Source organism: Anomaloglossus baeobatrachus, chromosome 1 (genome assembly GCF_048569485.1).
Source record: "Anomaloglossus baeobatrachus isolate aAnoBae1 chromosome 1, aAnoBae1.hap1, whole genome shotgun sequence".
NCBI lineage: Eukaryota > Metazoa > Chordata > Amphibia > Anura > Aromobatidae > Anomaloglossus > Anomaloglossus baeobatrachus.
This window is the reverse complement of record NC_134353.1, coordinates 952,747,546-952,763,221: the sequence shown is the minus strand read 5'-3', so window position 1 is coordinate 952,763,221 and position 15,676 is coordinate 952,747,546. Positions and strand designations below refer to the sequence as shown.

The 15,676-nt window shown below is 47.6% G+C and overlaps 1 pseudogene; it reads left to right on the top strand.

Moving 5' to 3' along the window:
• The window catches only part of LOC142257024 (uncharacterized), a 69,157-nt pseudogene extending 57,609 nt beyond the window's left edge, over positions 1-11,548 (top strand).
• Positions 11,549-15,676: the final 4,128 nt, after the last annotated feature.

The following is a 15,676-nucleotide window of genomic DNA, read 5'->3' as shown; positions in this document are numbered from 1 at the left end:
CTACGCCATTTACTGATCAGATTACTTGATTTTATATTTTGATAGATCGGGCATTTCTGAACGCGGCGATACCAAATATGTGTATATTTTTTTAAAGGGAACCTGTCATCAGAAATTTAGCTTGAAACCTAATAGTTTCCCCCTCTGCAGCTCGTGGGCTGCATTCTAGCAGGTTCCTGTACTTTTTGTGGCCCCTTTTAAACCAAAATGAATACTTTATAAACTTGTACCTTTTGCTATGTAAATTTTGTAAATCGTCCATGGGGGCGGGCTCTCTGCTGACCGTTGCTGTTCCTCCAGCACATTGACGCCGTCCCCTCACGCTCCATTTCATCCATCAGGACACCGACCACTGCGCCCGAGGTGCCGCCCACGCCAGGATCGCTTGTGACGTGTGTCACAAGCACGAGATTATGGGCAGCGCTGTGATTGCATCGCAAGTGCCCGCCCATAATCTCGTGGACTCGCTGTCCCCACTGCCTCCAGCGTTCTGCGCAAGCGCTCGCCGGCCAAATGACCCTGCAGCAGGGCAAGATGGGAAAGAGGTGACGTTGGGTATTCTGGCCAGCAAGCGCTTGCGCAGAACGCTGGAGGAAGAGGGGAAAGTGCGGTCACGAGGTTATGGGCGGCACTTGCTGATGACACTCACAGCGCCGCCCATAACCTCGTGCCTGCGCAAAATGTCACCAGCGGTCACACGTGCACACAGTGCACAGTCCCGCTACAGTCGCACAGCGCATGCGCGGGACCACGGGCGTCCAGGGGTGGCGTCCTGAGATATGAAATTCAGCGTTGGGGGGTGGCGTAAATCTGCTGGAGGAACAGCAACGGTCAGCAGAAAGCCCGCCCCCATGGACGATTTACAAAATTTACATAGCAAAAGGTACAAGTTTATAAAGTATTTAATTTGGTTTAAAAGGGGCCACAAAAAGTACAGGAACCTGCTAGAATGCAGCCCACGAGCTGCAGAGGGGGAAACCTTTAGGTTTAAAGCAAAATGTCTGATGACAGGTTCCCTTTAACCCTTTAATTTCAATGGGGTGAAAGGGGGGTGATTTGAACTTTTAGGTTTTTTTATTTTTTAAAACTTTTTATTTTACTTTTTTATTTTTTTTTTATTTTACTAGTCCTCCTAGGGGGCTATAGCGATCAGCAATCCGATCGCTCTTATCTATCTGCTGATCACAGCTATACAGCTGTAAACAGCAGATTCAGTCACTTTGTTTCACCCTGCTCCGAGCCGGGTGAAAACGAAAGTGAAACTTCGTAGCTGCAGGCGTCATCACAAGACCCTGTGCTACGATGGCAACCACCGAAAGTCACGTGATCATGTCACATGACTTCCGGTGGGGGCGTGGTAAGTAACTGTTATGGCGGCGCCCATATACATATCGCTGCCAGATTTTGGCAGCGAAATGTAAGGGGTAAATGGCCGCAGGTGGAAGCGATTCCACCCGCGGCTAGCAGGCACACGTCAGCTGTTGAAAACAGCTGATATGTGCGTGGATCGCCGCCGCCTGCCCACGGCAGGGGGCGGGGATTAACGGCACACGATCCATGACGTACCCAGTACGTCATGGGTCGTTAAGGGGTTAAGGACTAAAGGTGGTGTCACACACAGCGACGACGACAACGACGTCGCTGCTAAGTTGCCATTTTCTGTGACATAGCAGTGACCATCGCTGTGTGTGACATCCAGCAACGACCTGGCCCTTGCTGTGAGGTCGCCGCTCGTTGCTGAATGTCCTGGTTCATTTTTTGCTCGTTGCTCTCCCGCTGTGAAGCACACATCACTGTGTGTGACAGCGAGAGAGCGACACTGAACGTGCAGGGAGCCGGCTTCTGGCAGCCTGTGGTAAGCTGTAAGCAAGGTAAACATCGGGTAACCAAGGGAAGCCCTTTCCTTGGTTACCTGATATTTACCTTAATTACTAGTGTCTGCCGCTCTCACGCTGCCAGTGCCGGCTCCCTGCACACGTAGCCGGAGTACACATCAGGTAATTAACCCGATGTGTACTCTGGCTAGGAGTGCGGGGAGCCAGCGCTAAGCGGTGTGCCCTGGTAACCAATGTAAATATCAGGTAACTAAGAAAAGTGCTTTCCTTGGTTACTTGATATTTACCTTAGTTACCAAGCGCAGCATCGCTTCCACGCGTCGCTGGGGGCTGGTCACTGGTCGCTGATGAGATCTGCCTGTTTGATAGCTCACCAGCGACCATGTAACGACGTAGCAGCGATCCTGATAAGGACAGATCGTCGTCGTGATCGCTGCTGCGTCGCTACGTGTGGCCCCAGCTTAAGAATCCATTCTCTCCTATTACACTCATGTCAGTGTGTGACAGATACAGAACATGGAGACAAACCCAAATAACAGGAGCGGATGGAGATTACTGCTCTGAGGGTCGGTAATGCTGCTCACTAGGGAGGAGGAAGAGACAGAGATGGCAGAGCGTTATTATACATAACAAATATCATGGTTACATGAAAGACGAGCGTCACCTCTTATATATAACACATTGTGTGCGGATAGGATGTCCAGGGTCCAGCAATTTAATCCTGATATTGGGGGGGGATTCTTGAGAGATTCTTCTACTGACGTCATTTCATCAGTGAATGTGCAGGAGACGAGTTTAATAATAAGAAAAAGGATAAAGTATTTCTAGATTCTGATCTGATTTTCTTCTAGAACAGAAAATGTTCAGGTTTTTTTTTCTTTTTAATCATTAGTTGCTAAAATGTAACAAACCTCTCCTCGGTTGCTCATTTCTGTTGCTGACTCTTCCATCTTAGGCTAGTTTCACACTTGCGTTGTGCGGCATCCGTCAGAATATGTTGTGTGATGCATGTGACTGATGCTTTGTAAATAGTGTGATAATAAAGGCAACGGATTCCTGTGAAATAACGTGTTGCGTTCTTTTAGTTTTCTTTAGCCGAGAGAGAGAGAGCCCCCATCATCACCGCACACACGTAGGCACTACCGCCCCCATCATCACTGCACACACACAGCCACTACCGCCCCCATCATCACCGCACACACCGGCACTACTGTCCCCATCATCACTGCACACACGCAGGCACTACCGCCCCCATCATCACCGCACACACGCAGCACTACCGCCCCCATCATCACCGCACACACGTAGGCACTACCGCCTCCATTATCACCGCACACACGCAGGCACTACCGCCCCCAATCATCACCGCACACACGCAGGCACTACTGCCCCCATCATCACTGCACACACGCAGGCACTACTGCCCCCATCATCACTGCACACACGCAGGCACTACTGCCCCCATCATCACTGCACACACGCAGGCACTACTGCCCCCATCATCACTGCACACACGCAGGCACTACTGCCCCCATCATCACCGCAGACACTGGTACTACCTGAGTCACGTCACCACTGACAGCACGATTCACTTCAGCTGCTCTGTGGAGCTGACAGTGAGCGGAGGTGTTCTACGGCCGTTCCTGTCAGCTTCATGTAGCAGAGCTGAAAGCGTCGTGGGACGTTATGTGGATTACGCCGGACCTATAGGGGTATTTGAGGATTAATAAAGTGGTGAAAGAGGGTGTTTTTTTGTCTTTTATTTCAAATAAAGGATTTTTCGGGTATATGGTTTTATTTACTTTCACTACAGATTAATCATGGGGGGTGTCTCATAGACGCCTGCCATGATTAACCTTGGACTTATTGGCAGCTATGGGCTGCCATTAACTCCTTATTACCCCGATTGCCACCGCACAAGGGCAATTCGGAATGAGTCGGGTAGAGTCCCGGGACTGTCGCATCTAATGGATGCAATTCCGGGTGTCTGCTGGCTGATAGTCTTAAGCCTGCTTTACACGTTGAAATTTCGCATACGATAGCGTATGCGATTTGCAACGCCCCCATCGTATGTGCAGCACGTTCAATTTGTTGAACGTGTCGCTCATACGAGTAACCCCGTCACACGTACTTACCTGTCCATACGACCTCGCTGTGGGCGGCGAACGTCCACTTCCTGGAGTGGGAGGGACGTTCGGCGTCACATCGACGTCACGCGGCAGCCAGCCAATAGAAGCGGAGGGGCTGAGCTAAGCGGGACGTAAACATCCCGCCCACCTCCTTCCTTCCGCATTGCAGGCTGGGAGCCGCGGGACGCAGGTAAGATCTGTTCATCGTTCCCAGGGTGTTACACACTACAATGTGTGCTACCCCGGGTACGATGAACAATCTGACGTGCAATTCCAGAGACTGGTACGATGTGTATGCGATGAACGTTTTACCGTTCAATCACACGTACCTGTCACACACTGCAATGTACCTTACAATGCCGGATGTGCGTTACTTACGACGTGACCCCACCGACACATTGTAAGATATATTGCAGCGTGTAAAGCGGGCTTTAGGCTGGGGGCTCCCCACCCTGAGAATACCAGCCTACAGCTGTGTGGCTTTATCTTGGCTGGTATCAAAATTGGGGGGAACCGCACGCAGTTTGTTTTTTTTTCTTTTATTATTTATTTATTGTGCTGCATAATATCGACCCGCCCACCGGCGGCTGTGACTGGTTGCAGTCTGACAGCTGTCACTCAGCGTGGGAGCTTGTCTGACTGCAACCAATCATAGGCACCGGTGGGCGGGGGAAGCAGTGAATACGAGATGGAATAATGAGCGGCCGGCATTTTCAAAAGCAGGAGAAGCCACCAGAGCAGTGTGACAGTCGTGCAGTATCGGTGAGTATGAAAGATGGGAAGAGAGGGAGAGACAGACTGACCGGGAGAGAGAGAACTGACCGGGAGAGAGAGAACTGACCGAGCGAGAGAGATCTGACCGAGCGAGAGAGAACTGACCGAGCGAGAGAGAACTGACCGAGCGAGAGAGAGACTGACCGAGCGAGAGAGAACTGACCGAGCGAGAGAGAGACTGACCGAGCGAGAGAGAGACTGACCGAGCGAGAGAGAGACTGACCGAGCGAGAGAGAGACTGACCGAGCGAGAGAGAGACTGACCGAGCGAGAGAGAACTGACCGAGCGAGAGAGAACTGACCGAGCGAGAGAGAACTGACCGAGCGAGAGAGAACTGACCGAGCGAGAGAGAGAGAACTGACCGAGCGAGAGAGAGAGAACTGACCGAGAGAGAGAGAGAGAACTGACCGAGAGAGAGAGAGAGAACTGACCGAGAGAGAGAGAGAGAACTGACCGAGAGAGAGAGAGAGAACTGACCGAGAGAGAGAGAGAGAGAGAACTGACCGAGAGAGAGAGAGAGAACTGACCGAGAGAGAGAGACCAGGAGTGCTTTTAAACAATCTAGAACGTTCTGCTGGACATGCTGAGCATGCTCAGTAGAACGTGACTGAATTCTGCACTGGAATCCGTCGCCAAACGCATGACAATGGAATCTAGCACCATAGACATTCATTATGCCTCTTAATGGATCCCAACGGAATCCTGCAGAGTGCGATTTTTACAGCAACAAAAAGTTACCTGATGTGTTCCTTTCGCCCGATGATCACTGAATGTCACCGACGAAACAACTAATGCACCACGGGGCGGATGCAACACAAGACCATCCGTTGCAATCCGCCCTTATTAGAAGCCTATGAGGAATAAACGGATACCTGCAACGGTTACCGTAATTCCTCAAGGCGGCGGATTGCAACGGATGCCGCACAACACAAGTGTGAGACTAGCCTTATAGAGGATTTATGGAAGGAAAAGGGCTGCAGAGCGGTATTCTGTAAGAATTGATTACAGCAGCCCCTTTCCTTCCATGATCAGCTCTCTGCCTTGGGTGGTGGGAGCCGGAGGTCGGTGCATTAGCTTTTGGAGGATTTTGGTGAGCGCCGTAGATAATATTTTGGTTGGTGTGCTCAGACAGTTCACACATGGAGCGCTGTTCTCTGTCCGTTTCTTTTTATAGAGTATTTAGACACTCGAGTTTATGGCCTCAGAAAGTATAATTCCTTTTATATCCCTTTTATAAGGCAGCCATGGACACTGAGCTTGTGATGCCAGGTACAGTGCTGGCCAAAAGTATTGGCACCCCTGCAGTTCTGTCAGGGAATACTCAGTTTCTTCCTGAAAATGATTGCAATCACAAATTCTTTGGTATTATTATCTTCATTTTATTTGTCTTCAATGAAAAAAAATAAAAAAAATTGTCATAAAGCCAAATTGGATATAATTCCACACCAAACATAAAAAAGGGGGTGGACAAAAGTATTGGCACTGTTTGAAAGATCATGTGATGCTTCTCTAATTTGTGTAATTAACAGCCCCTGTAACTTACCTGTGGCACCTAACAGGTGTTGGCAATAACTAAATAACACTTGCAGCCAGTTGACATGGATTAAAGTTGACTCAACCTCTGTCCTGTGTCCTTGTGTGCACCACATTGAGCATGGAGAAAAGAAAGAAGACCAAAGAACTGTCTGAGGACTTGAGAATCCAAATTGTGAGGAAGCATGAGCAATCTCAAGGCTACAAGTCCATCTCCAAAGACCTGAAAGTTCCTGTGTCTACGGTTCGCAGTGTCATCAAGAAGTTTAAAGCCCATGGCACTGTGGCTAACCTCCCTAGATGTGGAAGGAAAAGAAAAATTGACGACAGATTTCAACGCAAGATTGTGCGGATGGTGGATAAAGAACCTCGACTAACATCCAAACAAGTTCAAGCTGCCCTGCAGTCCGAGGTTACAACAGTGTCAACCCGTACTATTCGTCGGCGTCTGTATGAAAAGGGTCTGTGTGGTAGGATACCCAGGAAGACCCCACTTCTTACCCTGAGACATAAAAAAGCCAGGCTGGAGTTTGCCAAAACTTACCTGAGAAAGCCTAAAACGTTTTGGAAGAATGTTCTCTGGTCAGATGAGACAAAAGTAGAGCTTTTTGGGAAAAGCCATCAACATAGAGTTTACAGGAAAAAAAAGGCATTCAAAGAAAAGAACACAGTCCCTACAGTCAAACATGGCGGAGGTTCCCTGATGTTTTGGGGTTGCTTTGCTGCCTCTGGCACTGGACTGCTTGACCGTGTGCATGGCATTATGAAGTCTGAAGACTACCAACAAATTTTGCAGCATAATGTAGGGCCCAGTGTGTGAAAACTGGGTCTCCCTCAGAGGTCATGGGTCTTCCAGCAGGACAATGACCCAAAACACACTTCAAAAAGCACTAGAAAATGGTTTGAGAGAAAGCACTGGAGACTACTAAAGTGGCCAGCAATGAGTCCAGACCTGGATCCCATAGAACACCTGTGGAGAGATCTCAAAATGGCAGTTTGGAGAAAGCACCCTTCAGTTCTCAGGGACCTGGAGCAGTTTGCCAAAGAAGAATGGTCTAAAATTCCAGCAGAGCATTGTAAGAAACTCAGTGATGGTTACCGGAAGCGGTTGTTCGCCGTTATTTTGGCTAAAGGTTGTGCAACCAAGTATTAGGCTAAGTGTGCCAATACTTTTGTCTGGCCAATTTTTGGAGTTTTGTGTGAAATGATCAATGATTTGATTTTTGTTTCATTCTTTTTTGTGTTTTTTTCATTGCAAGCAACATAAATGAAGATAGTAATACCAAAGAATTTGTGATTGCAATCATTTTCAGGAAGAAACTGAGTATTATCTGACAGAATTGCAGGGGTGCCAATACTTTTGGCCAGCACTGTATGACAGGAAGTAATCAATATTATTAACTCATTTTCGATGTGATTTCTTTTTGGTATTGTGGTAGAGTTGTTTTGGTAATAAGACCATCACTATCTGGACAGCTTAGCGATACTGCAGGCAGGGGCTAAGTTTACCAGTGAAAACCAAGTTTTAAGGTTATAGTGTATACAATTTACAAATCTGTTTTATTGTTTTGACTTCAGATTTTGGCATTATAAAGAATATATCTGAAGAGCAAGTCCGTATCCCAGAAAAAACATCAGCCCTTCACAACCAAGATCCATCATCTGATGTTTCTAAACAATCTCCTGATTCAACGCAGAATGTTCAACAAAATAAAAGCCACACAAGGGGTGATCAACAACTAAGAACTCACACTGGGGAGAAGCCGTATTCATGTTCAGACTGTGGGAAAGGTTATAGTTGCAAATCGCACCTTGATAAGCATATAAAAACTCACATGGGAGTGAAGGCATTTTCTTGTTCAGAATGTGGGAAAGGTTTTACTTGGAAATCAAAGCTTAATGACCATATAAAAACTCACACAGGGGAGAAGCCATTTTCTTGTTCAGAATGTGGGAAAAGTTATACTCGGAAACTAAATCTTGATGCGCATATAAAAACTCACACGGGGGAGAAGCCATTTTCATGTTCAGAATGTGGAAAAGGTTTTATTCGGAAAATATATTTTAATGACCATATAAAAACTCACACGGGTGAGAAGCCATTTTCTTGTTCAGAATGTGGGAAAGGTTTTACTCTGAAATCAAACCTTGATGGCCATGTAAAAATTCACACTGGGGAAAAGCCATTTTCTTGTTCAGAATGCGGTAAATGTTTTAGTCGGAAATCACAGCTTGATGTGCATATAAAAGGTCACACAGGGGAGAAGCCATTTTCTTGTTCAGAATGTGGGAAGTGTTTCATTTGTAAATCAAACCTTGCGAAGCATATAAAAACTCACACAGGGGAAAAGCCATTTTCATGTTCAGAATGTGGGAAATGTTTTAGTCGGAAATCACAGCTTGATGTGCATATAAAATCTCACACAGGAGAGAAGGCATTTTCTTGTTCAGAATGTGGGAAATGTTTTAGTTGCAAATCTTGGCTTGATGTGCATATAAAAACTCACACAGGGGAGATGCCATTTTCTTGTTCAGAATGTGGGAAAGATTTTACTTGTAAATCAAACCTTGCGAAGCATATAAAAACTCACACAGGGGAGAAGCCATTTTCATGTTCAGAATGTGGGAAATGTTTTATTTGTAAAGTGTGGCTTGATATGCATATAAAAACTCACACAGGGGAGAAGCCATTTTCATGTGCAGAATGTGGGAAAGGTTTTATTCGGAACTCAGATCTTGTTGTACATATAAGAACTCACACAGGGGAGAAGCCATTTTCTTGTTCACAATGTGGGAAATGCTTTGTTAAGAAATCCACTTCTGTTAGACACATGAAAATTCACACAAGGTAGAAGATATTTTTATGTTTAGAATGTGGGAAATATTGTAGCAGTAAATCAACTTCGGCTGAACACATAAGAATTCACACGGGGGAAAAGCAGTATTCATGGTTTAGAATTTAGTAAATGTTTTACCTAGAAATCAAGTCTTGTCAGACATCAAAGAATTCACACATGGGAGAAGCCATTTTTATGTTCTGTATGTGGAAAGTGTAATCACCAAATGTTACATCTAATTGTACATCAAAAACTCACACAGAAAAAACATGTCTATAACATAAATCTTGGTAGACATCCCAAAACTTGCAAACAAGGAAGCAGACATTTTTTTCAAAAGTTTCTGTCAAATCCCCAAAAGAACAACATCTGCAAGGAGTCTGTATGTTCTGCCTGTGTTTTCTCTGGTTTTCTCTCACACTCCAAAGACTGATAGGGAATGTAGATTGTGAGTCCCAATGAGGATAGTGGTGATAATGTCTGTAAAGCTGAAAGAATTAATGACACTATAAGGCCATGTGCGCATTAGAAAGTGCTTTTTTCGGGGGCGTGTCTGGGACTCCATGGAGCAGGACGTGTAAGGGCTGAGCTCCTCCGCCCGGGATACCTAAAAGCCCCTAAAATAAGCTCTGCATAAGCAGGAATGGGGAAGAAAAGACCCCCAAAGGCTACCAGGGATCCGGGGACCCCAGCACTGCTCACCCTGGACTCCTATCTTACAAAGGAGACGCCAGGGGAGCAGGAACAAGAGACGCCACAGGCAACAGGAGCGCCACAAAGCACCCCCCCGGAGCAGCCACAATGGAGGAGTGTATAGGAGAACTGGAGCGGCGAACACCTACCCGCACCGCGGGCAGAGGAGAAGTAAGAGACCGGGAGCCGGGGGATCTCGGCAGGAGTGGGCCTTTCCTCGTGGGCAAGATGGAGGAGGCGTGCAGCAGCAGCGACTCACCAGCACAGCAGTGCGAGCCGGAGCATCACCAGGCAAGTGACGCGGCAGACCTTCAGACCGCCGGCCCAGGTGAGGAGTACGAGTTCCCCCCTGACACAAGCGCCGGCGATGCAGAGGAGATGGAGGTGATCATACCACCCCTCCCCCCTATAGACTTGTTGGAGCGTGGCGGTGGCTGGAGCCCGGCTGCCCGAGCAGATGACATGCAGAGGGGGATGGGGCAGGCAGACTGGGCATACGAGGACACAGAGCTGAGAAGTGATGGCCCTGAGGAAATAAGGGAAGAGGAAAGGAATGAAGGGGAGGCTCTGGGGGAAAACCTGGGGCATGAGGGGTCGGGCTCACTGTATGCTGGAACCCCACGGCTCACAGGGGACATAGTAAACACAACAGCAAATAACATGTCCTCCCCATTGGGTCCTCCGCCATTGTTAAGTGAGGCCCTTACACCCAGACCCCAAAGAGCCCATAAATCACCCAGGGACATGGGGCCCCGGAACCCTGACCCCATGGCACGAGGGAGGGGAGACCCTGAGCCACCCTGTGGCGCATCTACCCTGGAAAGCGACAAAAAAAGACCCCCAGATGGTAGGCGGGCCAGTTTAAAGACCACACAGCTGGGATGTCCCCCACCAGAATGGTGGGAATTCATCAAACAAGTCCCTACCAAGTCAGATTTCCAAACACTCATCTCAGAAGTCAAGGACGCCTGCAAATCTGAAATAGCAGCAGTCCGAAAAGACGTTCTCTCCATCTCCAAACGAATAAATCAATTGGAGAATGAGCATAGTGAGGCTAGAGTAGCCATCCGCCACCTCCAATTCCAAACAACCTCTCAAACTGACGTCATAAGAGAGTTGCAGCGCCATGTTGAGGATCTCGATAACAGAGGCAAGCGACATAACATCCGGGTCAGGGGGGTGCCTGAGGTCCAATTAAAGGAGGACGTCACCGCCATCTTGCAAACTATATTTAACTCGCTCCTCCAAAGGCCCCTGGACAACCCAATACCCATGGACAGAGCGCATAGAGCTCTCCGCCCCAAAAATCTAAAAGGGAACCCAAGAGACATCATATGTCATATCATTGACTTTCAACTTAAAGAAGAAATAATGCTCAAAGCCCGACCGCCAAAACAAGTGATGTATCAGGGTACCAAGATCCAGCTCTTCCAAGACCTATCGTGGATAACATTACAACAAAGGAGGGCCCTTCGCCCCCTGCTGTCATCCCTGCAGGCCCATAAGGTTCTTTATAGATGGGGGTTTCCGTTTAGCCTCACGGCACGGCGGGGAGAGGCGTCGGCCACCCTCCGGGCCCCTGCAGACCTGGAGCCTTTTTGCCGGGTTTTGGATCTTCCTGTTCCAGAGTTGCCAGATTGGACTCTACCTCAACTGATGCCGTTGCTTCCTCCATCGTGGCAACCAACAACCTCAGCCCGCAAACGGCGGCCTGGGAATTCAAGAGAAAAGGGCCCTACTTGACTGTGCCCCTCTGCGCATTTGTGGCTGCAGATAATCTTCCGTTCGACTTGACGGGCTTTTTTTTTTTCTTCCTCATTCCGGAATCCCGGGGGAGGGCGGGAACCCAAGGGACTGTTTTGTGGAGTTTCACCACTCACCCACTAGCAGAGTCTGACTAGTATTGTCGCACGTTGGTTTACAGTGCAGGTAGCGCTTAGTGTATTAGTTTCTATTTAAAGTGAATGCAGGTCGGCTCTGATACTGGGATGGTGGACGAGTGGTGTTGTTTACCATACACCTATCTCATAACTGAAAAGTTTCTATTTTTTATGTCGAATTTAGTTATATTTGTTTCTGTTTTTCTATGTCTATTTTCTACTCACCGGTATGCGTCTCACCAATTGCAGTGGGGTTTGAGGAACGCAGTTTTTACACACGCCAAGTCGAGGTACCAGGCACTAGCCTATACATTAGAGTACACTGAGATTTGGGAATGGCTAGGTTAATGAGCCTAAATGTTAAGGGGCTGAATTCTGATGTGAAGAGGAGGCTGGTCCTCCAGGAGATGCGAAAATCAAAGGCGGGGGTGGTGTTTCTGCAGGAGACGCATTTTACAGAGAAAAGTTCCTTTAACTTTGCCCGTCACTGGTTTCCCCAATCCTTCTCAGCCACGACCACTGGGAAGAAGGCAGGGGTGGCAATACTGATCTCTCGCACATGCCCACTTCAAGTGAGCAGGTGGGAGGCGGATCCCTCAGGTCGCTTTGTGATCGTCCAAGGCACTCTAAATGGAATACCATTAATTTTGTGTAACATGTATGCACCAAACTCTAATCAGCTTAGATTTATTTCTTCAACACTGTCACGCCTTCCGAAGGATCGTGGGATCCTCCATATCATAGGAGGAGACTTTAATACGGTATTCTCAGACAAGGCTGATAGAATGCTTGCACCTTCACATTCGGCAGGCTCACATAGATCACCACATCTATCCACTGGGTTCCGCAAATTGATTCGCAAACATCAACTATTTGATCTTTGGAGAATCGATAACCCGACGGCGAGACAATATACCTTCTTCTCACATCCCCATAAATCGCATAGCCGAATAGATTACTTCCTGGGCAATGTCCTTACACTTAGAACGCTCCAACATGCACAAATTGGCAGTATTACATGGTCGGACCACGCCCCTGTGTTGATATCTCTTAATCTGACAACCCCTCCCCTGAAACGCACCCACTGGAGACTGAACGAATCCTTACTCACTAACATCACATCTCGAGAATCTCTTCGTAAAGTTTTACAGAATTACTTTTTAGAGAACTCTCAGTCCCTCTCATCTTTCCCATTAATATGGGAGGCCCACAAAGCAGTAGTTAGAGGGGAATGTATAGCCCTGTCTTCTAAACTCAAAAAAGATTCGCAACAGCAGTACCGTCAGTGCGAAAGAGACCTCCGCACAGCGGAGAAGCAGCTTCAATCCCGCCCCACTAAAACTCGCCTGAAAAAAGTGATAGACTTGAGAACTAAACTAAAAGAGATCTCACATGGAAACATAGAAAGACTCTTGCGTTACTCCCACCAGAAATACTATGAATACGGTAATAAGCCCCATACGATGCTAGCTAGAAAGCTTAGAGACCAAGCGATAACTAGTGCCCCATGCGCAATAAAAGATACTGCAGGCACCCCTCACTATGACCCCACGAAAATAGCTCAACTTTTCCACACATACTATACGTCGCTGTATTCTATCCCCCCACGGTTACCAATGACGCATCCGAATAGGACACAAATATTAAATGACTATTTGACTGACTGTCACCTCCCAAAATTGCCCCAAGAGGCATTGGAGGACCTTAATCGGAGGGTGGAACCAGAGGAAATTCATCAAATCATTAAGGACTTACCAGGCCACAAAGCCCCGGGTCCTGACGGGTTTACCTATCTATATTATAAGACCTTTGAGGGGGAGCTGTCCACCCATCTAACACACCTTTTTGAACCTTTTCATGGAGGGTGACGCCATGCCAAACACATTCCTACACTCATACATAACTGTTATTCCCAAAATAGGAAAAGATCCTTTGGATTGTGCGAGTTACCGTCCTATTAGCCTTCTAAATTCGGATCTTAAGATATTCACTAAACTACTGGCTGACCGTCTAAACAATTGGCTCCCACATCTGATCCATAAAGATCAGGTGGGTTTTGTCCGGTATCGCCAGGCAGGAGACAACACTCGAAGGATTTTGAATTTGGTGGATGTGGTGAATAAGGGGGGAACTGAAGCATTGCTTGTGGGGCTGGACGCAGAGAAGGCTTTCGACAGGCTGGACTGGTCCTTCATGTTCACTGTGTTGGGCCATTTCGGCCTGTCGGGGCCATTTGTATCGGCACTCAGGGGATTGTATTCTTCTCCTGCAGCGACAATCCGCCTCCCCAACGCGCATTCAGGGCCCCTTCCTATCAGAAACGGTACTAGACAGGGGTGCCCGTTGTCCCCCCTGCTTTACGTTCTTAGCATTGAACCACTGGCGGCACATATCAGGCATAATCCAGATATTATGGGGATCAAAGTACGAGAGAAAACCTTCAAAATAGCCTTATTTGCGGATGATGTTCTGCTGTCTCTGACCAACCCTGTGATCTCCCTACCAAATCTCCACAAGGTAATAGCCCAATACGCTAGGCTTTCGGGATATAAACTTAATTCGGACAAAACTGAGGCCTTACCTCTCAACATTTCGGAGGCTAAATTACAGTCCCTTAAACAAAATTTTAAGTTTTCTTGGCGCACAGACTCTCTGCGATATCTCAGAGTCAAGATAACTCCTAATTACAAGACAATATATCAGGCAAATTTCCCACCCTTGATAAGAGACGTTGAAAATAGTCTAAAGAAATGGTCGTCCCTGCAGATCTCCTTTTTAGGTAAAATTGCCACAATTAAAATGTCAATCATTCCTAAATTCCTGTATTTGTTCGAAACTCTCCCAGTATGAGTACCCCTAGGAGTGCTAAAAAAGGTTCAATCATTGCTCATGCGTTTTATTTGGCACTCGGGGAGACATCGAATCCCAGATTCGGTCCTATGTACGCCACGCTCTAAGGGAGGCTTGTCCTGCCCGAATATTACACTCTATTACTATGCTTCACACCTACGTTGCCTGGCCTCCTGGACGACTCTACCAGCCTTTAATAAATGGACAGAAATAGAGAAGCTTTGGATGGCTCCTTTTCATCCGGGCTCTCTGATATGGGGCCGACCTGTCGATACCCCCTCTAGGGACCTCTTGGGCCCAATGGCATTCACAAGAGACTTGTGGCGACAGTGTAGGATGAAGTTCCAGCTGGCATCAAAGTCTTCCCTGTTGACCCCCTTCCTGTTCACCCCACATCTAACGTTGGGTATGAACCCGGAGGTGGTCAGGCGGTGGGCAGAGGCAGGTCTCTATTGCTTTCGGGATATAGTCAACCCTACTACATTGAAACTCAGGCCATTTTCGGACTTGCGACACAAATATAAGCTACCCTTTCATCTATATTTCTCGTACCAGCAGATATCACACTTCTATGCAGATGTTATGGGACAGGGGGAGGTAAACCGCCCTTCGGCATTTGAGACTCTCTGCTCAGGTCGGTCCTCGACTAGGGGACTAATCTCAGCTATTTACGCAATACTGGCAGCGGGGAATCCCTCGGTAGCAGTGAAGCACACATATATGAGGAGGTGGGAGGGCTGGGTGGGGAGACCGCTGTCGGAGGCACTCTGGTCGGTCATATGGGCAAGGACATTCAGGTCCTCAATTAGCACTCTCTATAAAGAAAACCAAGTTAAAGTACTTATGACATGGTACCATACCCCGGAAATACAGCATAAATTTAATCGTGAGTGCCCAGATGTGTGTTGGAGATGTGGGCTCGGCGGGGCATCCTTATATCATATATTTTGGACGTGCCCAGCCATAGAGGGTTTTTGGGGGGAGGTGGAAACCCTGATAGGCAGATTGGTTGGTAAAAATATAAGCAGGGACCCGGTGGTCTACCTATTGAATGCTCTCCCATCGTTCCTAAGTAAACCAGAGATAAAATTGCTGCTTCATATCCTCACAGCTGCCAAGTGCTTAGTTTCATTGTTCTGGAAAAG